At 39.3% G+C, this 27,926-nt stretch overlaps 2 protein-coding genes across 5 annotated transcripts in view; one reads left to right on the top strand and one right to left on the bottom strand.

Annotated features, from left to right (window-relative positions):
* The window catches only part of SOCS5 (suppressor of cytokine signaling 5), a 65,274-nt gene extending 49,596 nt beyond the window's left edge, over positions 1-15,678 (bottom strand). Inside the window, exon 1 of one of the 4 annotated variants that reach the window (XM_027072521.2) lies at positions 15,538-15,678. The gene's annotated coding sequence lies outside the window, so the exon portion shown is untranslated. Of the gene's footprint in view, positions 1-14,347; positions 15,151-15,202; positions 15,344-15,488; positions 15,507-15,537 lie in introns of those variants that run through there. The other 3 variants (XM_053200554.1, XM_027072520.2, XM_027072524.2) reach the window with 3 other exon arrangements.
* The window catches only part of PIGF (phosphatidylinositol glycan anchor biosynthesis class F), a 106,431-nt gene continuing 94,156 nt past the window's right edge, over positions 15,652-27,926 (top strand). Inside the window, exon 1 of the mRNA XM_053200559.1 lies at positions 15,652-15,762. The gene's annotated coding sequence lies outside the window, so the exon portion shown is untranslated. The remainder of the gene's footprint in view (positions 15,763-27,926) is intronic.

Here is a 27,926-nt window from a genome sequence, read left to right as displayed (position 1 = left end):
GCTTTATGTGGAAAACCCAAAAGACTACCAAAAAACTGCTAGAACTGATCCATGAATTCAGCAAAGTCACAGGATATAAAACCAATATACAGAAATTGGCTGCATTTCTATACATCAATAATGAAACAGCAGAAAGAGATATCAAGGAATCAATCCCCTTTACAATTGCACCAAAAACCATAAAATACCTAGGAATAAACCTAACCCAAGAGGTGAAAAATCTATACACTGAAAACTATAGTAAGCTTATGAAAGAAATTGACCACACACACACACGCACAAATGAAAAACATTCCATGCTCATGGATTGGAAAAATACTGTTAAAATGTCGATACTACCCAAAGCAATCTACATATTCAACGCAATACCTATCAAAATAACACCAGCATTCTTCACAGAGCTAGAACAAACAATCCTAAAATTTGTATGGAACCAGAAAAGACCCCAAATAGCCAAGCAATCCTGAAAAAGAAAACCAAAGCTGGAGGCATCACAATTCTGGACTTCAAGATGTATTACAAAGCTGTAATCATCAAGATAGTACGTTACTGGCACAAAAACAGACAGATCAATGGAACAGAATAGAGAACCCAGAAATGGACCCACAAACATATGGCCAACTCATCTTTGACAAAGCAGGAAAGACTATCCAATAGAAAAAAGACAGCCTCTTCAGCACATGGTGTTGGGAAAAGTGGACAGCGACGTGGAAGAATGAACTTGGACCACCTTTTTGGAGCATAAACAAAAATAAGCTCAAGATGGATGCAAGACCTAAACATAAGACAGGAAGCCATCAAAATCTTAGAGGAGAAAGCAGGCAAAAACCTTTTACCTTGGCTGCAGCAACTTCTTCCTCAACATGTCTCTGGATGCAAGGGAAACAAAAGCAAAAATGAACTACTGGAACCTCATCAAGATAAAAGGCTTCTACACAGTGAAGGAAACAATCAGCAAAACTAAAAGGCAACCGATGGAATGGGAGAAGATATTTGCAACTGATGGAATGGGAGAAGATATTTGCAAATGACATATAAGATAAAGCATTAGTATCCAAAATCTATAAAGAACTTATCAAACTCAACACCCAAGTAACAAATAATTCAGTGAAGAAATGGACAGAAGACATGAATATTTTTCTAAAGAAGATACCCAGATGGCTAACAGACACATGAAAAAATGCTCAACATCACTCATCATCAGGTAAATACAAACCAAAACCACAATGAGATACTACCTCACACCTGTCAGAATGGCTAAAATTAACAACTCAGGCAAGGACAGATACTGGCGAGGATGCGGAGAAAGAGGAACTCTTTTGCACTGGTGGTGGGAATGCAAACTGGTGCAGCCACTCTGGAAAACACTATGCAGGTTCCTCAAAAAATTAAAAATAGAACTACCTTATGACCCAGTAATTGTGTACTAAGTATTTATCAAAAGGATACAAATATGCTGATTTGAAGGGGCACATGCACCCCAATATTTATAGCAGCACTATTGACAATAACCAAAATATGGAAAGAGCTCAAATGTTCATCGACTGATGAATGGATAAAGAAGATGTGGTGTATAGTGGAACATTACTCAGTTATCAAAAAGAGTGAAATCTTGCCATTTGCAACAACGTGGTTGGAACTAGAGTGTATTATGGTAAGTGAAATAGAGAAAGACAAATACGATTTCACTCATATGTGGAATTTTAGATGCAAAACAGATGAACATAAGGGAAGGGAAACAAAAATAATATAAAAACAGAGAAGGAAACAAACCATAAGAGACTCTTAAATACAGAGAACAAACTGAGGGTTGCTGGTGGGGTGCTAAGTGGGGGGATGGGCTAAAAGGGCGAGGGGCATTAAGGAGGACACTTGTTGGGATGAGCACTGGGTGTCATATGTAAGTGATGAATCACTAAATTCTATTCCTGGAAAAAAGAATGTGTGACCAAAAAAGCCTCCAAAATGAGAGGAATTGGGAGTATATCATAATGTAAGATTTTTGCACTATAAATGAAATGGCACGGGGCGCCTGGGTGGCGCAGTCGGTTAAGCGTCCGACTTTAGCCAGGTCACGATCTCGCGGTACGGGAGTTCGAGCCCCGCGTCAGGCTCTGGGCTGATGGCTCGGAGTCTGGAGCCTGTTTCCGATTCTGTGTCTCCCTCTCTCTCTGCCCCTCCCCCGTTCATGCTCTGTCTCTCTCTGTCCCAAAAATAAATAAACGTTAAAAAAAAATTAAAAAATAAATAAATAAATGAAATGGCATACTATTTGAGGGTGGACTGATATTTTTTTTGGAGGGGGGAAGCATTCTTTTATTTTTATTTTATTTTTTTAATATTATTGTCAGGTTGGCTAACATACAGTGTATACAGTGTGCTCTTGGTTTTGGGGTAGATTCCTGTGATTCATCACTTACATACAACACCCAGTGCTCATCTCAACAAGGAGGGCAGACTGTTATTAAAAAGAACCCATCTAAGGGGCACCTGGGTGGCTCAGTCAGTTAAGTGTCCAACTTAGCTCAGGTCATGATCTCGCGGTTCACGAGTTTGAGCCCCGTGTCAGGCTCTGTGCTAACAGCTCAGACCCTGGAGCCTGCTTCAGATTCGGTGTTTCTGTCTCTCTCTGCCCCTCCCCTGCTCATGCTCTGTCTCTCTCTCTCTCTGTCAAAAATAAGTTAAAAAAAACAACAACAAAAAAACCTTTTAAAAAGAACCCATCTAAAAGCAAATAGAAAACCAAGACCATGTAAATGGTCTAAACCAGTGGTTGGCAAACTTTTTCTGTAAAGAACCAGATGGGGCACCTGGGTGGCTCAGTTGGTTGAGCGTCTGTCTGACTCTTGACTTCGGTTCAGGTTATGATCTCATGGCTTGTGAGATCGAGCCCCGTGTGGGGCTCTGTGCTGACAGTGCACAACCTGCTTGGGATTCTCTCTCTGCTTCTATCTGTCCCTCCCCCACTCTCCCCCCCCCCCCAAAATAGATAAGTAAATTAAAACAAAATAAAACAAAACAAAAAGAACCAGAAAATATTTTAGGCTTCAAGGACAATACGGTCTCTGTCCCAACTACCTAACCTTGACACCACAGCACAAAAGCAGCCATAAACAATATGTACATGAATGGGCACAGCTGTGTCCTGATAAAACATTTACACAAACAGGTAATAGGCCAAATTTGGTCTGCCAGCCATAGTTTTGCCAACTCAGAGTCTAAACATACCAAACTTACGAAGTTATCAGACTAAATAAAAAAGCAAGACTCAACTACATGTTGTGTACCAAAAACCCACTTTATATATAAATGACATAAGTAGGTTAAAAGTGGATGGAAAAATATATACCATGCAAATATTAATTAAAAGAAATATAATAAATTTCTAAATTTCATAAATTTAGTATCACACACAGAGACTTCAGAACAAGAGACGTTACCAGAGATAAAGAGGATATTTCATGATGACTGAGGGGTGAATTCATCAACAACCTTAACAATCCTAAATGTGCTGTAACACACGTAACAGTGCTTAAAACATGAAGCAGATCTGATGGAACTGAAAGGAGAAACAGACAAATCCAAAACCATAGGTGAAAACTTCAACTCTTTTCTTGATAGAACAAGTAAACAGAAAATTGGTAAAAACATGAGAAAATACAGAGATCACCCTAACTTAACTCACTTACGGAACATGGCACCCAACAACAGAAGATACATTCTTCTCAAGTACACACTGAACGTTAACCAAGATACATCACATGTTGGGCCATAAAACAATCAAAAAGCTTAAATGTATTGAAATGTTTCTTTTTAATTTTTTAAGTTTATTTATTTATTTTGAGAGAGAGAGAGAGAGAGAGAGAGAGAGAGAGAGAGAGAGAGATAGCAGTGGAGGAGCAGAGACAGAAGGTGAGAGAATCCCAAGCAGGCTCCACACCATCAGCGCAGAGCCCAATGCAGGGCTTGAACTCGTGAACCACGAAATCTTGCCGAGCTGAAATCAAGAGTTGGACACTTAACCAACTGAGCCACCCAAAAGCCCCTCCACTGAAATTATTAAGGGTATGTTCTATGACCAAAATGCCATTAAATGAAACCAGTAATACAATAACTGGAAAATCCCAAACATTTGGAAATTATTTGACAACACTCTTCAAAACAAACCATGGGTCAAATAAAAAATTACAAGTGAAAACAGAAAATATTTTTAATGAAATGATAATGAAAATGCATAGCTTTAAAAGTTGATAATGCATAAAAAAAATTTAAATCAATGATCAACCTAACTTAGATCAATGCTCTAAGCTTTCACCTTAAAAGCTAAAAAATGTATAACAAATTAACCCAAAGTAAGGAGGGGATAAGGAATTAATGAAAGAGCTCCACTCATAAGCTTAGAAAACAGATAAGCCACAGAAAATCAACAAAACCAAAAGCTGACTATTTGAAAGGACTGATAAAATTGATAACTCCTAGCTTGACTTATCATGGGAGGAAAGGAGAAAATGCATCTAATATCAGGAATGAAAGAGGAGGGGACATTAGTACAGATGCTATTGACATTAAAAGAAAACACTTTCATAAAATGTGTATTTTCAAGATGATAAATTTGATAAATTAGGTGAAATGGACAAATGCCTCAAGACACAAATTACCAAAACAGGAATAAAAAGAAAAACAAAATCTCAATTGTCTTATATTTATTCATTTACAAACTGAATCCTTTAACAAATAAACAAACAAAAAAACCTCCAGGCCCAGATAGCTTCATTGGTGAATTCTATCAAGCATTTAAGGAAGAACATCAATTGTACCCAAACTCTTCCATAAAAGAAAAGAAGAGGAGACATTGTTGGTAGGAATATAATATGGTAAACCCACCTTGGAAACTGTTCTGTCAGTTTCTCATAATGTTAAACATACATCCATCCTATAATGCAGCAGTTTTGACTTCTAGGTATTCATTCATCCACAAGTAAAGAATATATGTGTCACAAAAGGCTTGTACAAGAATGCTCATAGGAGCTTTAGTCTTAATAGCTGAAGACTGGAAATAATTCTTTCCCACAGCAATAACAGATAAATTACAGCATATCTATACAATGGAATGCGATTCAGCAACTGAAAGGAACTATTGTTCCATGTAACATGGATGAGTCTATATTTTAAAGAAGGGCTTTGCATAAATTTTATGCCCAAGAAAGTTTGAGAACCACTGCTATAGAAGCACATACATAATAAGAAAACAAAAAGGGGAAATATAAGAGATTTAGGTAGTTCATAAATTAATCAGTGCCATATACAACCATAAATTGTATGTAACAGTTGTCATTTTCCTTAGGTGCTTAATTGCAATTACAATTATGGTTACAATAGTCCTCTGTTCACGTTGAATTTTCTACTGATGTGCTTCAAGGACTTCCAGTTCCAAATTTTAGTCTTTGGTCCTCTAACTACCCTAATTTCTCATCAATTCCAACTTAAACTATGCATTTTAGATAAGGAATCCTGTTGACCAGTTCCTTTGCTTTTTTTCTTAATGTTCTACTTCCTTGGTACAGTTTTCCCCACCTCTTAATAGTGTTATTCTTACTGTTTCCTGTACAGCCTTGACTTTCTACCTCCTTTAAAACTGAACCAAAAACTCATCTTTTCCACTAAGTGCAAAACCACCTCAGATTCTTTCCAAATTCCCTCAGCACTTGAAGATCTTGCTCCTATTTATTTTACAGAGTTTGGACACCTCCTCTTAATGACTCACCAACTCCATCCCCTGGCTTAGAGAGGAGAATCTTTGGAAGAGAATTGAAAAGATTACAGTTCTCTTCAAGGTTCTTTCTCTTGTGATGTTTTTACTTTTCCCTCTTGGAATGCATTCTATTTGCCAGAACCTTAAGCTCTATAGTGCTAGAGGGGCAGGAGAGAAAGAGAGGCAAAGAGATGGTTGATTAGGACTCCTCTGGACTAGATTTTTTGAAGAAGGCAAAAAAAAAAAAAAAAAAAGAAAAATGCCTTCAGGCTTCAGTATCTGTTCAGACTACCTCACCAGCCCAAGGAAGCAAACAAGACTCCAAAGAGAGTTTCAGTGAGGAATAAGAAAGTGCATTTGTTACGAATTCCTTGTGTTGCATTGGGATGGCCAGTATACTACAGCACACTGTTTCAAGGACACTAAAATATTTCTGGCTTTCTGGCAGCAAATATTTCTACATATTCTTTGTAAGGCTATTTGGTGGTGGGGGGGAGGTTGAGTTGAGGGAGGCAAAAGGTAAACACTAAAAAATGTCTACACTCTTGAACTAAATACCAAATTTGCAGTTACTTTTTGTTCTGCATACATTATTATTTAGGAATTATGGTTATCATTCACTTAATTTCACAAGCTTCAACTCTATAAACTTTTTGCCTTCCAAATCCTATCTATAAACCTGGCCATACTCCTCAGCTAGACCTATATTTCCAACTGGTATCTTGGTCATGTTATTACTTACCTAAAAAGTATAACTACTTACCTGAAAGCAAACCCAGTATTACCCCCTCTCAAACTTGCACATATTATTCAACTTCCAAGTCAAGATCCTTAAACTCATCTTCAGTTTCTATCACTTCCAAACACTAACCAAGTCTAGAAGATTTAAACTCCTATATAATCTGTGAAATCAGTGCTCTTGTTTCTATCCCCACTACAAATTCCTTAATTCAGACCATCATAATCTCTTTCCTGATCTAGTGCAGAGCCTTAAATGGCATCCCTGCTTGTGATCTACCTATCAGAGGCCAGAGAGAATGCCCCATTCACTCACCCTGCCATATGCATTACTTGTTGAATAAATGTCTCCAATCTCTATTCCTCCAAACTATTCTCTTTATTACTGCTGTAACCAACTGGTTTTCTACAACAGCAAACTATTTGTGTCACTTCCCCACTTATAAAACAAAATAAAAATCCAAACTCCTAGTATGGTATATAAGACCATTAACAATTTGTTCCCATTCTACCTTGATTCTAATTGGATTTCCTAATTTTCTTTTGTACTCATTTTGACAGATCAAATTTCACCCTTCTCCTTAGCACACTATGCCCTTTCATTTTTTAATAATCTAGAATAAACAGAAACTCAGTCCAGCTTGCTTTATTTTTATGATCACCCTTATACTATTTAAAACCATTAGCTAAACCTGTACAGAAGTAATGAGTGAAGAAATAATCAGAAGATACAGCCAACTCTCAATTAGCTTATTTTCATAGCCTTATTAACATGGTCAGTGTAGACTAAATGGAAAAGTGAATAAAATGTTTTAACCACCTTCTGAGCTTCTTCCTTACAATAAATTAATGTTAAAAGTCTTCAGTTACAGACTTATTACCTTTCTTTTGATTGACAGGCACAAAGAGAACTATAATTCAAGTTTTCTCACATCTATCCTTTTCCTTCATCTTTAACACTTCCCTTTCCCATTTCTGCTGTTTCTCCTCTGGTACTATCCTCCCCCTGCTATCTTAGTATTCACAGCACGCTGTCTGTCCACTCTTCACAAGAACATTAGTATTCCTCTATCACTCTTAATTGGTAGAGAACCTAAAATTTTATGAAGTATTTTCACATATACTTACTCACTTGATTCTTGCAACTTCATTTTTTTTCCCAAAATCAACAAATATCAAGGATGTGGGGGGGTGGGGGAGGGGGAGTTATACTGTGAAAATTAAAAGGAAACAAGAAAACCTCACTTAGAATGGAGTCAGGGGCCAGCAGGGGGAGCTCACACACCTACCACTCACTTCAATTGCAGACCCAAAAAGAAGACAGAGGACCTTCCAAGTCTGTACTCCTTTAGCTACTACTTTACTATCCCAGCAAGAGGGGCAACAGCCCAGCCAATGAGAGACTGTCACAACTCAACCAATGAGAGGCCACCATACTGCCAACTCCTAGTTTACTCCAATGAACTTTTTGTTTATAGCAGCTTTCCTACTTTCTCCTTTCTCCATAAAAAAGAGGTCTTCTTTTTTGTTTTCCAGACTTGCTTGTAGTTTTGCCATAGCTTGCTCGTCCTGGATTGCAATTCTGTTATTTCCAGGTAAACCCATTTTTGCCAGTAAAATAACTGTCAGTTTTAGTTCTAAGGTTAACAATATGTAGCAGATGCTGCCCATCTAAGTAAAATTTAAGATACTTTCTTATAATTTAACTCAAGTTTGAGGAAATCCCAGTTCAAAAAAGTTCAGTTATTCATCTAACATATTGCTATTCCTTCTGCCTAGAATTCCACAACTCCTCTTCACCTGCTCATCTCTCAGGACCCATCTCAAGTCTTCCCCTACTCCCAGAGCAAGAATATTACCACTATTTCAATGCTATCTTAATGTTTTTCACACCACTATTTCACACCACTAGAAAAATCCAGGTATCTGGACTCTTCCTCTAATGTCTTTTCCACCAAACAAGATTTTCCTTATTAATGCCCATTAATGATCCAACATTTTATAGTGAAGAGGAGAAACATTTAATGCATGGCCTGTGCTGATTTTCCAATTTCTAGAGTAAATCTGTACACCAAACTATCCCCTACCTTACCTTTCCTTAAAAATCAGTAATTTGATATGCTAACTAATTTGGATGTAAATTTTAAAAAATAAAATAAAAAAAAATCAGGAATTTGAGGAATGTCTCCAAATCCTCTCAAAATACACAGATATGATCTCTCCTGGTAATGACATCCAAAGCTGCCAGAGCAAAGGAGTAAAACAGCATTTCATAAACCCTAAATTAAACTATTATAAATTTTTAAAAATACCTCTTAATATCTTGGGAAACATTTAGGATTAACAATCAAGAGATGAGGACCTTTGTCCCAACTCTACTACACACTGGGTGACTTGGGAAAGTCACTTAACGTCCTTAAGTCAAATTTCCTTTTTTGATAAAACTGGATAATGCCACTTACATTTCAGAATTAAGAGAATACAATGAAAAAAATGACAGCAAATCACTTAGCCTGGAACACACTAAAGAGTCAGAAATCGGTAATCTCTTTCATAATTATTTTCATGTACATCATTTTTGTTTTCAGAATTATGCCCAACAGCCCTCAACATGTTCCAGAACTTTGTGGCCCAGCAGCAACAACAATAAATGCCTTCAAAGAAGTTATCTCCATGACTTCTGGATCCCCTTCCTAGGTCACAATTCAGGTCCTGTAAATACCATTTGGAGTATCTCCTCCTAAATGCATTATCTTGTTCTCTGCTGCATGGAAACTCGTCAAAGGATGTTCCTGTAGCTTCTCCGTGTTTGCCTGGCTTTCAACTACCTGGAACACACACAGAGTCAACTGCAAATCTGGCAATTTGCACTGCCAGTCTGTCTTTTAAATAATTTATTAAAATGTTAAATAAAATTGGTCCCAGCACTGATCACTTGAAGGGCAATGAGGCTGGAGTACTGTTCTCATGTTAATAACCAAAGTCAAAGACTAAATAATTAGATAAGTAAGCTCCCCTTTGGCTACATGCATATTTTAACCCTTAAAAAAATACCTGGACTTCTCCCAACGTTTTTATTTAATGTCTAATAAGTTTATTCTCCAGCTTTGAGATATGTCACATGTTTTCCTAATACAAAGACATGCTAATCTGCAGAACCCAGGACCTACGTTAGGGCTAAACTTCTATAAAATCCTCATTTTCCTCCACATTTTTCTCTATCCAACCTCCAATTCTTAACTCCCCTATCTCAAAGTTACATGAAGGCTTGAAGTTCAGTTCCCAAATTAATTCTGTTCCACCATTCTACCTTCCATGTTCCATCTTGAGTATATGTATTATTTAAGTGCGCATCTATCCTTCTTAATTGCTTGAAATACAGTATATCAATACTTGATTACCACTCTAACTGAAGAATCTTGCCCAGAATAGAAAGACTGGATATTATTCCTGTTACAGGAGAATTCAAATAAAATAAGGAAGTCATAATTTGAAGACAATCCCAGAGCAGACACACAATTTCAAAAGTATTTTTTCAAATTATCTTCCTCACTGCTTCTTCTTATCAGCTTTGATAAAAGATTATTGTATGACATCTCATCAAAGCAAAGGTAAATTTACTTTTGGTGTTAAACATCACATAAGTAAAATGCTTATGGACTATCATTAGGGAAACTGTGGAAATATATTCTTACTCTACCGTACTTAGCAATAACTGTCATTATGATTATGGTCTCTCTCAAGTCATTCCTTACAATTTTTCACCTACATGTCCAATAAAGGCAGGTAACTAATTCTCAGTTAAATTCAGATGTAAACTTACCCAACATTAACATGAATCAACAGTCCTGCTAGTTACCCTTCAAGATTACTTCTGCTCTAACCAGATTCAAAAGCCTTTTGCCATTTCTCCCTAAGATACTTGGCTAATTCAGAAAAAGAAATTTATTAAATTGAGTAAAGCAAATGATTCATATTTTCCCTCAGTCATTCTCTAACAACTACACTGAAGCTAAGAAAGTAGTTTGAGTGGTCCATAACTATTCAGTCCTTGTGTCCATGAATTTTAAATATGAATAGGCAACTCACAATGCCATAATTATTTTTAAACATATAAAGAAAACTGCAACTTAATGAAAAATTGAGCAACTATCGGTTATATTTTATTAAAACATGGTATTTCTAATATCTTTTGAAACCACATTTAAATATTTTGTTCATATAATTAGATTATGTAATAGATCTAAAGAAAAGATCTGCATGTCTAAGTTCTACGAAATTCCTAAAAGCATTTCATGATTCCAAAAATATCCAATAAATTATAATTGCAAAATCTAATAGTTAATCAAAAAAAGATTAGTAGGAGCTGGTCACTCTCAAAATGTGATCTTGGAAGCTTTTGATGGCTCCATGTAATGCATTACTTCCAACTAAAGGGATGACCCATGTATTTATCACCTGAAGTACGTACCAACAGAATGCTTGAGAGCTGAAACAAAATAGCATGAATCTACTACTAACATAATAAAAATGCTTTTGCGCTACACTTGTTTCTGATTTTAATCTGTAAACTGTAAAATGCACTCAATTCAATGAGACTCTACAAATAAGGGCAATTAAAAACATTATGTGATATACATTTTTTTAAATAATTGAAGTTAATGTTTAAAAAGAGGCATAAAAAAAGTGAGCCCGTGTGCGACAGACAGGAGGAATTTACATGTTTCTGACAGGAGGCAAAAAAGCATGAAAACTAAAGTTAAGGGGACTATAAGCAGAAGAAAAGCTGCTATAAAAGCAACAGAAGAACCTGGCAGGGCAGAACCAAAGAACAGACAGAAGAAGCCCACCACCGTCATATTAAAAAACATTTGCTAAACCACAGGTTCATGACACTAATTAGACCAGGGTTACAGCAAAGTAAAAAGAACAAAATGCTACAAAATTGGAATTACACAAATTTTATCACTAAAACCCAACAGCATTATAAATGAAGTCATCAGCTTCATTGACCCAAAGCGATTGCAATTAATAATAGATCCTATAAGTTTCCTCACTTAAGCTTACCCAGTTAGCCTTTGGAACTCACTACATTTTCACTAGAATACCTACAAATCAGTTATTGGCATTTTGATTCTAGAATAATGTCACTGCAACAAGGGTCTCCAAATGACATTTAGATAAATGCACATTCCAACTTGATATGCATACTTAATTAAAGGTCCAAGACGAGCAGAAGACGGAGAAAACAAACATGGGGGCATCATTTGCACTAAGTGTCCCTTAAGACAATTATGTGATCATGTATTAATTCTAGGAATTTTTTGTAGTCTCAAAGTGACTTCATTAATAGCAAAGAAACAAATGGGCATACGAGTGCCTGTATACACCTAATGAACCATAAAGAATGGTGTCTATTATCCGTACCCTTTGTACCTTTACTGTGTGCTAAGGAAAGAAACACTTTTTATTTATTTATTTTTATTATTTTTATTTTTTTCTTGTTAGCACTTTATTTCTTTTTATTTATTGTCAACTTAGCTAACACACAGTGTAGTCTTGGCTTCAAAAGTAGATTCCCATGATTCCTCACTTACATAAAACACCCAGGGCTCATCCCAGGAAGTGCCCTCCTCAACACCTATCACCCATTTTCCCCACCCCACAGCCCCTATCAATCCTCAGTGTGTTCTCTGCATTGAAGAGTCTCTTACAGTGTGCCTCCCAACACTTTTTTTTAGTGTATTTTTTTAAATATTTATTTTGATTTTTGAGAGAGAGAGCATGAGCAAGGGAGGGGTAGAGAGAGGTGGGGACAGTGGACTTGGCACTGATAGCAGTGACCCCCATGCGGGGCTTGAAAACGCGAACTGTGAGATCAGGACCTGAACCAAAGTCCAATGCTCAACTGACTGAGCCACCCAGGTGCCCTAGAAAGAAAGACATTTAATCCTCACCACGATCCTAAGAGGTAGGTACTTTTATTACCCTCACTTTACAGATGAGGAAACCTAGGTACACAGTGGTTAAATCACTTGCCAGAGATCATAATGTTATTAAGCGACTGAGATACAAAGCCAGTCTTTCTCTATTACAACTATGATCGAAGTTATGTGTTCATGATCATCATGTAATTCTATTACTGCTCTTATTTTTAAAGGTACTAAGATCCGTTTTAACATAACCCCCACACTTCCTGAGAATAATTTTCATATAATTTACTTTTAAGATACAGGAGCCTTCTGAATTCTGAAAATCTTGTAAGCAATTTATTTTTAGAATAAAAATGACAGAACACTAACCTGCTCTAAGATGTCCATCTAATATTTTAATCTAGATGACATGATGATTTGTCTCTTTCCAACGAGAGAGAAATATCAGCACTTCCACTAACAATGCAGCATATTGTTTAAAACTTTTCAATAAAAGCTCATCCAGTTTTACATCATTTCATGTATAAAAGTAGTCAACTCAAACTTCCCCATCCTTAACAGAGAACAACATCACAAATAATCCAAACACCGTTTATAACTGGCACTACAACTCTTTAGAAATAAACAACGTGAATGTGATAATATAGAAAAACCCTGGACAAGAGTCCAGAGACCTGCCCACCCATCCTGGCTCTGTCACTAACTAGTCATCTAGTCCCTTTCACCGCTCTGGGCCTTGGTTTCCTGATCTGTAAAATAATCACCTCCACGGTCTACTCTTCCAGTTCTAAAAGAAATGTGACTCCTGTACATATATCTTTTCTCCAAGCTTCCCATTCCCATTCTACTTAGTTATCATTACACTGCAGGCATTAAACATTATTTTTCCTTAGTTCTACAAAAAGAGAAAACAGCCCATTCTCAACTAAAGTGATAAGTGAAAGCCTTCCGGACCACTAGTTTTCCATAGATGAGTCTCAAGGTGAATAATGTAGAAGCTATTATAATGCTAAAAGGTGTTAGGTTTCAATATTTTAGGCTACTGTTTGGTGTGCCAGTACATTCTCCCTAAGGACAAATAGTAAAATTCAAGGACAATAGGGGGAAAATTTGTAATTATCCATCAGTTATTGAAGAACTAAAAAGGTGCCAAATGAAAATATTAATACTTTTTTGCAAAACATTTTCCTCTGATGAATTACATTACAGGCAATGTATCACCAACAAATTTTCTCAAATATGTTTAAGTACTTCCTAAAAAAAAAAAAGCTTTCCTTTTTTAAATTGTGAGGAATTAGTAAGATAACATACATATGATTGAGAAAATATTTAAAAGATTAATGATCTAGCTATGCAATTCTTAGCTTCCTCTTCTCAGTGACATGAAGAACCTCAAAGGGGTGCCAGAGGTAGATTCTGTGGACTGCCACTGCCTAATCCTGGTATGCATTTTCTGTGTTCCTTACCCATTCTCAAGAGTGTTATGCAAATACAAGGTTATAAAAATTAAACTAAGGATCTGACATTAATATTCCAACTGTCAGCTCAACCTGATTTCAGTATTGCTTTCTAGAGCTGCTAGCTTACCAGTATCTTTCCAGTACAATACTTAAAGATGACCTTGTAAAGAAACAATTAAAAGCCAGGGAAAGAAAGCGTGCGAATTGAATTACTTAATATTATCTTCTGGAATAAAGTCAGTAGCAAATTCCATATTATCTTCTGGAATAAAGTCAGTAGCAAATTCTAACAGTACAGTCTACTCTAAATGTTAAGTCAGGAAGAAGTAAGCCACCGCTATAGAATGAGAGACCTGAAGAAAGGATTTTCAGCAGATGTAGAGGCAGCTACAAGAATTTCAAGGTACACTTATAGGCATTTCCAGCAAAGCTAGTAACTGGTAAAACATCAAACACATACATACATTTTGTACATGAAGGATAACTGGCAAGTTCCAGGAGCAAGCCTCCTCTTGGTTGGAATGCCGAAGTAAAATGTCAAAAATCACCTCACGAATCCAATCCCCCAGCCTTTCAAAGTTCGGAAACAAACCGACATGTGTACTTAAACTGCTTCGTAGCATCCTTCTTTAAATGCAACTCCCTCTCCAGAAAGTCAGTTCGCTTCAGCTATTTGAATGCCCAAATCTCAGCACCGAACGATCGTAGGAGTCCAAGTAGCTGAAGGGTCTTCCAGCAGCCGCCTGCGCACCCCTTTCCGCCTCGGGTTAAACCCCCGGAGGTGCTCCAGTCACTTCCCCCATCTAAGCTCCCCAGCTCTCTCTCTCATCTCCCAGTGGACCGCTTCTCGTTGACCTTGGCGACCCCCCGAATCGGAGCCTTGGAGCCCAAGTGACTTAGCCGGTGGCCCGTTCCCCACAGAGCGCGTAACTGCCCCCCTAGTCTCTGTGGCCTCTCACGACCCCGATCGCTAGCGCCCTCCAACTAGCCCTGGACGACCCCCTTCCCCTTAGGCACCCAACATCCCTCCAACCAGAAAAACAATTCCTCAGAAACGCTTCGAGAGCCTACTAAGCACAAGCCCCACTACGCATGGCGCGGTCTGCACAGGGCTCGCGGCCCGGACTCGCGGTCCCCCGCCCGCCGTCCTCCTCCCGGCCCGAGGGCCGGCGCTGCCTCTGCCCCGGTGTGGAGGCACCGGCCGGAGGCGGACTGTGCCGGGCGCGGGCACCGGGGAACCGGCAGGCGGCCGCTAACGCTGGCGCGGGGGCCGGGGAGCGGGGCTGGCCGGGTCAGGCGCGGGCCGCGGGGACACTCACCGGTCGGGGCGCGCGGAGCGGCCTCATTCAGGGGCACCTGCGGCCAGGCGGACGGGCCCGGACGGCGCAGTCACCGAGAAGGCGAGTCCGCCTGCTCGCCCGCCAGTCCCGTCCCGTCTCCTCCGACTGCCTGATCGAGCGCAGTCTCGCTTCCTCAGGAGGGAGCGCGGGGACCCCAGCTCAGCCGGATGCCCCCGCCAGGCCCCCACCCCCTTCCCTGGCCGCCTCCCCCCTTCACCCTTTTCCCCTCCCCCCTCCCACCAACCCCCACCGGAATGGAAAATACCTCCCGGGGCGGGGGTCGGCGGGGCACGCCTCTTTGAAGGGCAGCCTACCGTGACCAATAGCAGGCGGGGCTCTGGAGGGGCGGGATTTCTAGCGGCCAATCCGGAGGCGTGTAGGTGAAGGCCGAAGGAGGGAGGCAGGGAGCGAGAGGGGGGCGGCCCGGGAGTCAGGGAGGTCCAGCCGTTCGGGTGCGGGGTGTGCGCGGCTGCCATTTTGGAGTCGGGCAGCTGAGAAGGCGGCCGGTCCGGCCCGGGGGAAAGGAAGGAGCCAGTCAGGTAGGAAAGAAGCGGTCACATGGGCTTGAGAGGCGGGGTAAAGAGGGCTGCAGCCCGAGGGGAGGGGTCGGAGGCGGCGAGTCACGGGGGCTGCGAAGAGTCACGTGGCCGGAGAAGGGCCAACGGTGGGCTCGGGGGCGGAAGGTCAACCTGAGTTGGGAGAGGGAAGAAAGCTTTGTCCCTGGCTTAAACTCTGTTAGGGAAAAGGAAAGGAAAAATGATGAATGGAGGCCGTGAGTGCCGGGTCGGAAAATGTGAATGAGTCTCCCTGTCTCCCTCCAGCATGGAGCCACCCAGTTACTAAATTCCAAGATCCACGGAAAACTGGGCACTTCATTTGATTCAAGTAGTCCCATCCCTGCTCCCCTCTGTCACAAGCATGACTCCCAGAACTGGTGGAGGGGTGATGGCCCTCCACTTTTTGCCTGCACTTTACATGGATGGGCCCCCGCCCTAGAAATGGCTGAAAGGGTAGAAGCATAGTTGAGGCATTGTGACGCCAGCAGGACTCTACATCTGGCGTTTTAGAAACCGTGTCGTCATTCACAAATTTACTAAACACTTCTCTGTTGAACATAACCATGATCATGTTCAAACGCCTCCGAACTTAAACAAAAACAAAACAAAACAATTTGCCCATGAGTCCCTGTTCAATTCATGCTTCAAGTACAGGCTAAATTAAATTCCCCGCTAGTCCACTTGAAAGTGCTCCTCTTAAGGCTATCGGTGACATCCATATGGCCAAGTTCAAGGGTCACTTTTTCATTCTTATTTGATCTCCACTGCAGGAAACTCTACGAAGTACATCCCTCTTTAAGCTTTTTCTGCTCCCCAATGCACCCCTCATCCCAGTTTCCTTGAGACCTTAAACACTCAGATTGTTAACCTTACTAAATCTGTTATCTGTTGGCTCTTTAAGAGAGTCCCAAGAGCTGATCCCCAGTCCTCTCCTCAGTAGGTACCAAGTCATTCTACTGCACACTAGATGACCTAACCATTTTTGATGGATGAGTGTACCTTTAATGAGGTCCAGATCTGTTTGTCTAAGTGTTTTTGGACATCTCCACCTGAACCTCATTATGACCTGTCTAACTCAGACCTCAGATATGCTCATAAGTCCACAAAATTTGCTGCTTCTCCTCGGCTCCTTATCTTCTTTGATAATGTCATCACCACTCACCCAAGTCCAGAATCAGGAACCTGGGAGTAATCCTCCATGTTACTCCCTCACTGCTGTAAATACCCTCCCTACCCTTTCTAACTTTGTCATGTTGATTATATTTACTGGACGCCCTTTCCTCTATTTCTAGAGGGAATCCACTGCCTCACCTGGGTCACTAATTCATTAGGCCAATATTTACTGAGCACTTTGCCATGTTCCAGGCATTGTTTGAGATACCCAGGATACAGTGGTGAACCAAAGTGCAAGGTTCCTGAATGGGGTGAGACAAACAGTATACGAGTAAACTAATAAATGAACAAGAGTATTCAGGGGGTGATAAGTGCTATAAAGATAAAAAACAAAACAAACAACAACAACAAAAACCAATAGGGAAACCTGTAAGAACTTCCTAAATTATTGTGTATCTCTTCACCTCAAATCCTCCCCACCCGCACCCCATATCTTATCCTTTCTTTTTATTCTCGAAGAGGGAATGGCCCTGATACTTTCACCTGGAGTTTGATTTCATTCCCCTTCATTTGTCATGACTTCCCTCTATATTATAGCTGCCTGAATATGAACCCCACAACTAGAAGATAAGCTACTTTGAGGGCAGGGATCATACCTTATACATCTTCATGCTTCCACAGTGTGTTGGCTCAGAATAGGTGCTCACAAAATGAGTGTTAAATGGGAAGTTCCCGGACACCCGAATCAGGTTGCCACAAAAAGCATCTCCAGCCCAAATCAGAATGGGAAGGTCAGTGAACTTAGGTGTTAGAGTGTACTGGCAGTGGTATGTCACGGCAGGGTGGGGTGATGAATGAGATCACCTCCTTTGGTCCCTTCCGGGCCTGGGCTTCCATGATGCTGTGCCCCGTGAGTGGCAGTAGTTGCTTCATAAACACTATTTTACTTGATAGTGCCAAGTACATGTGGACAATTCAAAAGTACTCTTTGTTTCTGATGATGAGCTTTAAACCTAGAGCATTCTGGGTAAATTGCCAGGATAGGCCCTGCAGGAGAAGGTTGCAGTTGCCACTTCACTTTGTATTTCCAGGCCCTTGGGTATTGCACCCCAACAGGGAGCGAGATGTTGCCAGTTCCGTCATAGTCATTGTAATTAAATCCAAGTTCTGGCAAAGGGCAGTGCGTAATTATGAAGTATTATTATGGTTTTTATCATTATTAGGCACCCAGCTGCCCAGCCCAGGAAACCACAGTAGTAAAACACTGAGAAGCCAAGCTCCTCTCCCAGCTGGCATGAATCAAGACCAGGTGTATTGGCACCGGTCTTGCAGCTCCACTCGTCAAGATGAGACCTTCCGTCCCCTCTTTTTGGCAAGATAAAAATTTAAATGAATGGAAAGAGGAAATGTGAAGGACCTTTGCCACCACCTCTGAATCAATTTCTTTTTTTCCCCATCTACCCAGAATGGTCTCATCTATGATTTATTGTGTAAATCTTTTACAACTTTATCCTTGACCTGCTAGCTTCCTAAACATTATCCCACAACGTCTACTGAGGATATATTAGGGTGGGATATAAAGAGCAGAAAACTGTTTCTACTTTCAGAAAATTTATGATATGGTCTAATTCAGAAAGTATAGTTAGGCTTAACAAGACATCTGCCTTCTGTTGAGCACCTACTCAATACCAAACTGGGCACTTTCAGATGTGCTCTCTGACTTAATTCCTTCCACCCTGCAAAGTGGATTTCGTTATCCTCATTTTCATCAAGGTATCAAAGACTTAGTAAATAACAGAACTGTGATTCCAACAGAAATATACAGATTTGGTGATTATATACTCATGGTGGATGTGTCCACACTGGTAGATGAATATAGGTGTCAGATTTCACCTCTTTCTACCAAATTAAAATTTTTTTTTTTTTTTTTTTTTTGTACAAAGTAGATTTTAAGTTGAGCACTTTAAGGACAATTCAGAAGTGATGCTGAGGGAATGGTGCCAAATGAAGAAGCCAAATTGGCCATAAGTCTAAGATCAATCAATAAGGAGAGATTTCTTGTTCAGCAATGTCATATTGTATTCTTCAAGTACTTTTATTGTCTCAGCTACTCCAAATGCGGAAGTCAACCCCGGTCGTACAAGGGTGGGCTGATGAGAGAGGAGGGTATTTTAGGTAGGGAATATGGATTTGAATGGAGAACTCCGAAATGGCCCATAAATTGACATATCTAGTACTGGCTTCTGGAACAGCCAGTGTGTTGTACAAGGCAGTTTGCCTTTATATTTAGTGCTGTTTTTTTTTTTTTTAAGGGATTGAAGATTTCAATAAAATCTTTGAGACCTGTATGCCCTTGTAACCACTACCATAATCATGAAATAGAACATTTCCATCGTCCCTAGAAGTTCTTTCTTGCCCCTTTTCCATAGGAATTTTAATACAGTTTGCATTTTGATGACTCTAAAGTTTAGATCTCCAGCTTCAATCTTGCTTTCTAAGTCTAGGCCCATATTTTTTAGCTACCTTTGACATATCTACCTGGATGTTGCAAACAGGCACCTCAAACCAAACATGACTGAAAGATAAAGCAGACAGTGCTTATTTTTGCTACAAGAAAACCCCATCTCCAATTCCCTTCTGAAATCATTTTTCTGTATTCTTCAATTTGGTTGAGATAATCATCTACCAAGTCACATAAGCTAGAAATTTTTAAAAATAATCTTTACTCCTCCCTCTCTTACACCTCCCCAGGAGTGAGTCTTACTCACACATTTTTAAATCAGTCCTTTGCATTTCCAGTATCCTCATTCAGATACTTACCCTGCTTGCGCGATCACCAAAAAACTCCTAACTTATTTGTTCATGCTCCAATTCATCCACCAATCTGCCACTTTAATTTTGTTTTGAAAACCCAGATCTGACTGTTTCAATCCTTTGCTTTCAGGGACTGCCCAACTGCATAAAAATGGCACTGAAAATCTTTAACAATATGGTCCAACTTCCCCATCTGGACTGCTCTGCTCTTTGCCACATTTTCATTCCACTGTGCTTTTCATCAGATATGATTCTGAAACGTGCCTCCTCCTCCACCTGAAAACTCCTGCTTAGCTTTCAGAGCCCCATTTATATGACTTTTCTTCATGAAACCTTCCCAGACCGCTCCAGATAAAAATAGTCTCTCTCTTTTACACTTGACCTCCCATACCATGTTGCACATGCATTTATCACACTGAATAGACGAGTGGTGAAATAGAAGAGAGCTGAGTCACAAGATCTGAGTCTGACTTAAAAATCTCATTCATTGCTTGCTGTGTTATGCAAAGCAAATGACATAACTTCTCTGAGCCTCAATGATTTTATCTGTGAAATGGTAATAACAACTAGAATAATATCCTACTTCATAGGACTCTTGTGATCAAATCATCATAAATGTGAACACGATTTGCAGTAATCAGATAATAGATATTAAAATTACAAAGCTGTATCTTCTCATGGGTTTTGTACTTCTTGAGTACCAAACCAACATCTGGTCATCCACCTGACACAGTGCATGGCCTTCTCGTTGCCTAGATTGGTTTATGATAATTTATCATTTTTGGTAAGATCATATTCTCTCAATTAACTATCAATTCTACTTTCTACAGTGTTTCTTCCAAAGCCAATCAGGACATCCTTATTTCTTTTTATAATTGTTCATTGCTTTTTCAATTAAATAAAAGCTCATTAAAAGGTCTCTAAGGAAATGAAATAAATACTGTATTCATGATTAATGTTAAATGCCTTCATTTATTTAACAGAAACTTTTAAGAGCCATTATGTGCCCAACCCTGTTCTAAGCCCTTGTTATAGATGGAAAATAAGAAACTTCGCAGAACTTACATTATAGTGGGAACAATAAACACAAACCAACAAGTAAGATGTTAATCTATACAGTTAAAGGTGCCACAAATAGAAGAGCATTGAGGGTGCAGCTGATGTAACTGGAATGGTCAGAGAAGGCCTCTCTGAGAAAGTGGTGTAGAGTATCAGTGATGACAAGGAGGCAGCCATACAAAAAGAAGGGGAAATCGCCTTCCAGGTGAAGGGAAGAGCACAGACAGAGGCCCTGAGGCAGGAGCAAAGTAGATGAAAGGATAAAAGGCGGCCTGTGTGGAGTAGAGGAAGTGAGGGGCAGTGGTAGGAGGCTAAGTCAAAGAAGCAGACAGGGGCCAGATCATGTAGGGCTTGGAAGGGCAGGTAAAGAGTTAAATTTTTATTCTAATTGTGATAGGAAACCACTGAAGGGTTGTAAGTAGGAGTGTGATGTGATGTGATTTAGTTTTTAAAAGATAACCCTAACTGTGAATGGAGAATACACTCTGGGGGTGGTAGGAGAGCAGATTAGAAGGTAGACAAATTGTTTTAGTCCAGAGCAGAGCTGTTGGTGGTCTGGATTAGGGTGGTAGTGCTAAGGATGGTAAAGAGTAGTAGGTTTGGGAGTATGTTTGGCAGTAGGACTGACAAGTCTTACTGATGGATTTAATGACACCAATTGGGGGCAAAACATTAAAGATGGTTCAGGAGTATAATCTAAGCCAAGCCATTAGGTGGATGAAAGCTCAGTTTACTGAGTCCACAGGGCACCTGTGGAGACTCCGTGCTAGGCTCTGAGAATACAAAGTTCAGTGAATAAGACAAAGTCCTTGGCCTCAAAAAGCTCACAGTCTAGTGGAGAGGACTGCCTCCCACCCCAGGAGGACTTCTGTAGGAGGTTTTAAGCACAATTACAGAGCCACGGAGAGGTTATGAAAGCATCAAGAAGGACTGCCCTAGCCCAGTCTAGCCAAGTGAGCCAGGAGTCCTGTCTTCTTGGGAAAATTACCAGGGGACTTTCTCAACACTTGTGAATATGTGCAGTAATCCTCACTCCAGTTTAGCTGAGCTCTTTATGAATGAAGTATAATAGCTGTCCGCAGCATCTTCCAGGATCTCTGATTTGTTACTTCTTTTAAGAGGAGAGGAAAGAGATACAGAAAAAGAGTAAGGATGCTAAAGATTGGGCCGAGAGGCAAGATGTTTAGCTAACAAGTATGAGAGTCCATACGGTCGAGGCTTCTGCTGTGCAGCCCCCTACTCAAACCTACCAACAGTATGCCCTTGGTTGAGGATAGATTCAGGATGTTTTGTTTGGTTTTGTTTTGATTTTAATTGCAACTGCAGCATGACCGTATGACTCCCGAATGACTTTTCTCAAGCTTGTTTTCATTTTGGTATTTATTTAATAACTTCTGTTTGACCAACTGACACATTCACATTTCAAAAATCCAAAGAAGAAGGTATGTGATGAATAGTCTTCTCTTTTCCTGCGTGCCCCCAGTTCGCTACCCCCACCCACCCTGGTAGGTACAGATGACTATCCTGATTTTTCTACGTATCCTTCTAGTGTTTCTTCATGCAGATACAAGCAATTCTTACATTTCTTCTCTTCCTGCTTCTTACACAAGAGGTGGCCTACTTTATCCTCTGATCTGGATCTTGTTTTTCCCTCTAACAATGTATCTTGGAGATCGTTCCTATCAGTACTAGGAGAGCTTCCTCATTCTTTTACACAGCTGCATGGCATTACACTGCAAGATCTGTCATAGTTGATTTAACTATTCCCCTATTGATGAATCCTTGGGCTGTGCCCAATCTTTGCTATATATTACAAACAGTGCTATAATGGATAACCCGGCACATATGTCTACAGGTATAGCCTTAGGATAAATCCTCAGGAGTCTTACAAATACTTTAATAAAATGTTCTAAAAGAATGTTCTGAGATAGTGTGACTGGGTTGCCAAATTAGAACCTCAGCTTTCCAGGCATTAATTCTCACATTCCATCAAGAGTAGTTCCTCATTCTTCAGCCTGTAAATTGTATCTTTGTATTTTTCCCAATAAGGAATTTAAAAAATATGTAATCGGCCTCTCCTACAACCAACAATAGTTGGCATGATATTTTAAAAAAGAAGAAAAAAGACTAAAATTTGGTTGGATTGTGCTCCAGTTAGTGAATTGCAAGCTCTAGAAAATGCTTGAGTTTTCTTAAATTTTTAATGTTTATTTTTGAGACAGAGAGTGCGAGCAAGGGAGGGGCAGAGAGAAAGATGGAGACCCAGAATCCAAAGCAGGCTCCAGACTCTAGGCTGTCAGCACAGAGCCCCATGTGGGGTTCGAACACACAAACTGTGAGATCATGACTTGAGCTGAAGTCAGATGCTTAACTGACTGGGCCACCCAGGTGAATTTTCTTAATTCAATACACAGAAGCATCTGTAGAATGAGGTCTCAGATGGGGATGATAGGTTTGGAGTTGAGAACTTGCAAGATGTACCCTGCTTCAACCAGCTCTTAGTGCTACCCCAGCTTTAGGGCCAAATACTCCTTGGCCATTTTTTATTGGCATCTTTTTATTTCTTTTCTTTTTAAATTAATCTTTATTTTTGTGACAGAGAGAGAGAGAGAGTGAGCAGGGAGGGGCAGAAAGAGAGGGAGACAGAATCTGAAGCAGACTCCAGGGTCTGAGCTGAAAGCACAGATCCTGATACAGGCTCAAACTCATGAACCATGAGATCATGACCTGAGCTGATGTTGGACGCTTAACTGACTGAGCCACCCAGGCTCCCCTACCATCTCTTTTCATTTCTCTTAGTAATTCTTCATTTTTCCATAGTTGCTTTTGGAAAATAGGTTTAAGGTCTTGGTGAAACATATAGGCTTTGGTAAATGTGCTTTATAACTAGGCCATCTAAAGTAAGTATGCTATTTTTATAATACCCCCCCCCAAGACTTTTTTCTTATTTATTATATTCCAGGTATATGGGACCAGGATGGAAAAATCCTAGGGCACTTAATCTACCTGAAATCTTTGGGAGAACATATATAGATGCAGAAATATGCACAAGTGATGTGGGCCTTAAAAAAAACAACAACCCATATATATATCTGAAGAAATTAGACTACCGTATTACTATCATTATTAGAAAATAAAATTATCTTTCCACGTAGTGCTTCTCTTTAGTTTGGTTCCATGTATGTGGAGGTGTTTTGTTTTTGTATAATATAGCATGAGAGAGAGTGTTAAAAATAAGCCATGAAGTTGACAAGTTACAGCAAATAGCCATCCAGAAAGCTTTTCTTAACTCTAAAGCTCTTTCGCTTAGGAATGACAAAACCTACAAATTGTAGAACTGTCTAGTCTCTGTGAAGAGCACCTAGCTCCAGCTCTGGTTGAAATTATCTTACATTTTTAAAATGTCTCACATAAAAATTCTACAGTCTTCCTTTTGGCCATTACTTTTTCCCCTTAGCTGGTAAGACGTGGGGTCTCTCTTTTAGATGTAATCAGAACTATTCCTCTCTCCCCATCCTGCCACTGCTGTAGCCTCTTCTTCTTCTTCCTTTCCTCCTCCTCCTTCTTTTTTCTTCTTTTCACATTTATTCTTCCATAAAAAAGTTATGACAGTTGTCAACTTTTAAAAACTTCTGTTTGGATTTTGGTTGGCGTTGAGTTTTCCAGGTAGACAATTGTATCATCTGTAAATAATAGTAAATCTCATTCATATTTTTGTTCCTTTTGTATCAGCAGAATTCCTTCTTAAGTGAAAAATAATACTTGCTGACATTATTTGTGCATCTGATCCCTGAGTATCTGTACAGAACATCCATTCAACTAACCACCCTCTCATTTTGTTCTGGGGACTATGGTCCTCCCTTACTCTTAGTCCCTGGGCTTGGGGAAAAGAATGATGTCTCCACCCCCCTGCTTCAGAAGTGTAACATATGACCTTAGTCTAGGTCATCTAGTATATCCTATTCCTCCGACCACAGTAATCCATTCTAGACTTACTAGAAAGTTGGTTCTGAATTTGAACCTAGAGGCAAGTACTCCATGGAGTGGCTTGCATCCATATTGGCTACATGAAGAGACACCTTGCCCAAGAATGAAGCCAATATTGAATATGCTGAATTGAGAAATGGAGAGAGAGAAATGAAGTCCTAGGTCACCCTGTTTGAACCTTAGAGCAAGCTTCACCTGAACCAGAACCTCTAAATTATTCAGTTACGTGAACCAATAAATTTACCTTTTAAATTAAGTTAGTTTGGATTACATTTTTCATCTTTGGCTGCAAAGGATTTTTAGTTGATGCAATATCTTCTAACAAAATTAGGCAAATTAAACTCCTGTTGTTTCCATGGTTTGACAGATTACATGATTTCCCCTGCTAATTCTCAGATTCCTGAGAATCTCGCACTTGGAGTGACTCTACCGTTGCAGCATACCCTTCTAAATACCAAGCCAGAGTCCTCCTCCCCTTCCCCCAAGGACTCCTCCAGTTCTGTGCTTAAACCCAGCCCACTGGTGAAGTTAAAGAAGGAAGGGAACAGATGGCAACCTGATTCATACTGCTTTTATAGGGAATTAAGCCAATTTATTTGGGGGGTCAATTTCAGTTCAGTTCAGCAATGAATGAAGTTGTTTGAATCCATTTTTGGTTCAGGTCTATAATCATCTGCAGTAATCCCAAGTTCTTCACATGGGAAAAATACTTGCGGGGGGGGGGGGGTTAATGTTTGTTCCAGTTTGAGAGAACTATGTAACACGGAATCAAGTTGCACCTGTCTTATTAGGCCTTCTGTGCTAAAAGAGGTAGCATATGGGCAGGACAGGGAGGCGATTAATAGTATACTTAATACTAAAATAATCAGCCTAGACTGTATCCATAATAAGCAGTGTTATAAAATCTACTCTTTGGATTTGCTTTTAATATTTCCAGTCCACATCACAGCACACTTTGAAATATCATATCACATAGTATTGGCCAAATTATTAGAATATAGTTTGAAACATTTTGCCTCTTTTAGAGTAACATGCATTTTATAGGTAAAACATTTATGGTCTCTGTTTGAGAATTATTTCTGATTAGACTGTATTCTGTCAGTATCTTGAGGTGCTAAAACTCAGTGAGCAGTTTTCTGGAAAAATGTTATTGAAAACCTAGGCTCAGCATAGGGAATGTAGTCAATGTATAGTAATAGTGGTGTATGGTGACAGATGGTAGCTACACTTGTGGGGAGCACAGCATAATGTATAAACTTGTCAAATCACTGTGTTGCACACCTGAAACTAATATAACGTTGTGTATCGACTATACTTCAATTAAAAAAAAATCTAGGCTCAGAATAGTCACAGGACCATTTTTCAATTGCTTCAGGTAATCTAATGGATATGTTCTGATAGGAAACATTTTTTGTTTCATTGCTTCCATAATAAATACATATATATTTATATGTAATACATAAAAATAACTAAATAAGTGAGATTTCACAACACAAAATGTTCAGCTTGTTCCAAAATATTTTTTTGTTAGTTGATTGTATGCAAACAAAAAGAATGACAGATGCCATCCGTATACAATTTATGAAGACACCTCTTGCTTCTGCATGTGTAAGGAGGACATCGGATTTGACAAGGTGCAAAGAGATGTCTTACAGATGGTACACACGAGGCCCATGAGGACAGGTCTTCCCAAACGAATGGAGCTGTGAAAGCAGTTGTCATGTGCACGTCTGTCATACCTGTTCTACAGAGAAATTCCCACTTGTAAATATGGTCTTCAAAATCAGAGCCCAAGGCTGGCTGAGCTTAGTTTAGTTTTCGATTAGTTTGAGAGAGACTACAACTACTTAAATGGATTTCATATCTTTCTGTGACTCTTCTTTGACTTATGCATTTCACTGACATTGTGTTTTTTAACGTTAAAGCTTAAGATTAAAATTCTTTTACTTGGTCCTCAAAGAAATAGCCGTAATTTATCTTATAACATTAAATTCATTGGCAATGTGCTTTGGAGGGAATAATTTGTTTTCTGCAAAAGGGCTTGGATATACAGAATTTCAATGGTTCAAATGATGTAATTTTCTATAATATTTAGCCTGCCATTTTTAGTTTGGTATTTGTATAATAGGAGATTTCGAAGAAAAAGCTAAAGAGAGGCTAATTTGCTTGGTTAGTGCTTCTGTTCTTTTGTTCTTTTAGAATCTAAAATTAACCAACATCTGCAGTGTCAACAAGGACTCCATATGGCATTCAAGTTTGTACTTTTCCTAAATAATGCATTTGAGGCAATATAATCTGAGAGGAATTCTGAGGTGATAATGAGTAGAATTGTATATACCACTTTACGGTTTCAAAGTGATTTAACAACTAGGACCTTGTTTGGTCCTCACAATGATGTTAAGAGGCAAGGAGATCAGGTGTTTCTTATTTTTGTTGAACAGATGAGAAGATCGAGGTCCAAAGTATTGAGGAGAAATGGCCGTAATCACAAACCTGGTGAGTAGCAGCATGAGAAGGAAACCCAAGCCATCTGGTATCTAATCCAGTGCCCTCTCTACCATATTACTAGGACCACATTATTGACACCCCATGTTAAAATAGCACATTTCCAAAATAATAGACCCCATAACTCTGTAGGAAAATAAAAATAACTTAATACTAGAAAGTAAATAACAAACATGCATATTTGGTTTTCCAGAGTTTAATGGATTTCGTTTGTTCAGTTAACAGATGATTTCCACAGAAGTTCTTGTACTTACTCTTGTGATTTCTTATTTTACCTACAAAAAAAAAAGAGTTTCTGCCAAAATGCTTTTTCCTTGCAAAATCATACCTCATAAATCTTTGTCATATCTAGAAAATCTAAAAACTTCTCCTATAAGAGGTGTTGCAGCTGAGAGTGTTTTCTTCACAGTAATACATTATAATTTAAGTCTACCTGGGTTTTGAAACATTTCATTTCATCTCAAACTTCTGTAAATTTCTGCAGCGTAGCAATCATTCAGAATTTCTGGGATAAGAAAAAAAGTAGGTTGAAGTAAAAGAATGTATTAGAAACATAGCTTGTGACTGATACACAGGCATAAATTTAGCAGGAACCCATTTTTGAAAGTGTAAATAATGTTGTTGCCAATCTATATTTTATAGAAATTTCTAGCTATGTAATATTACCA

The sequence above is a fragment of the Acinonyx jubatus genome, chromosome A3 (assembly GCF_027475565.1).
Source record: "Acinonyx jubatus isolate Ajub_Pintada_27869175 chromosome A3, VMU_Ajub_asm_v1.0, whole genome shotgun sequence".
In the NCBI taxonomy this organism is placed as follows: domain Eukaryota; kingdom Metazoa; phylum Chordata; class Mammalia; order Carnivora; family Felidae; genus Acinonyx; species Acinonyx jubatus.
This window is presented reverse-complemented; position numbering and strand designations above follow the sequence as displayed.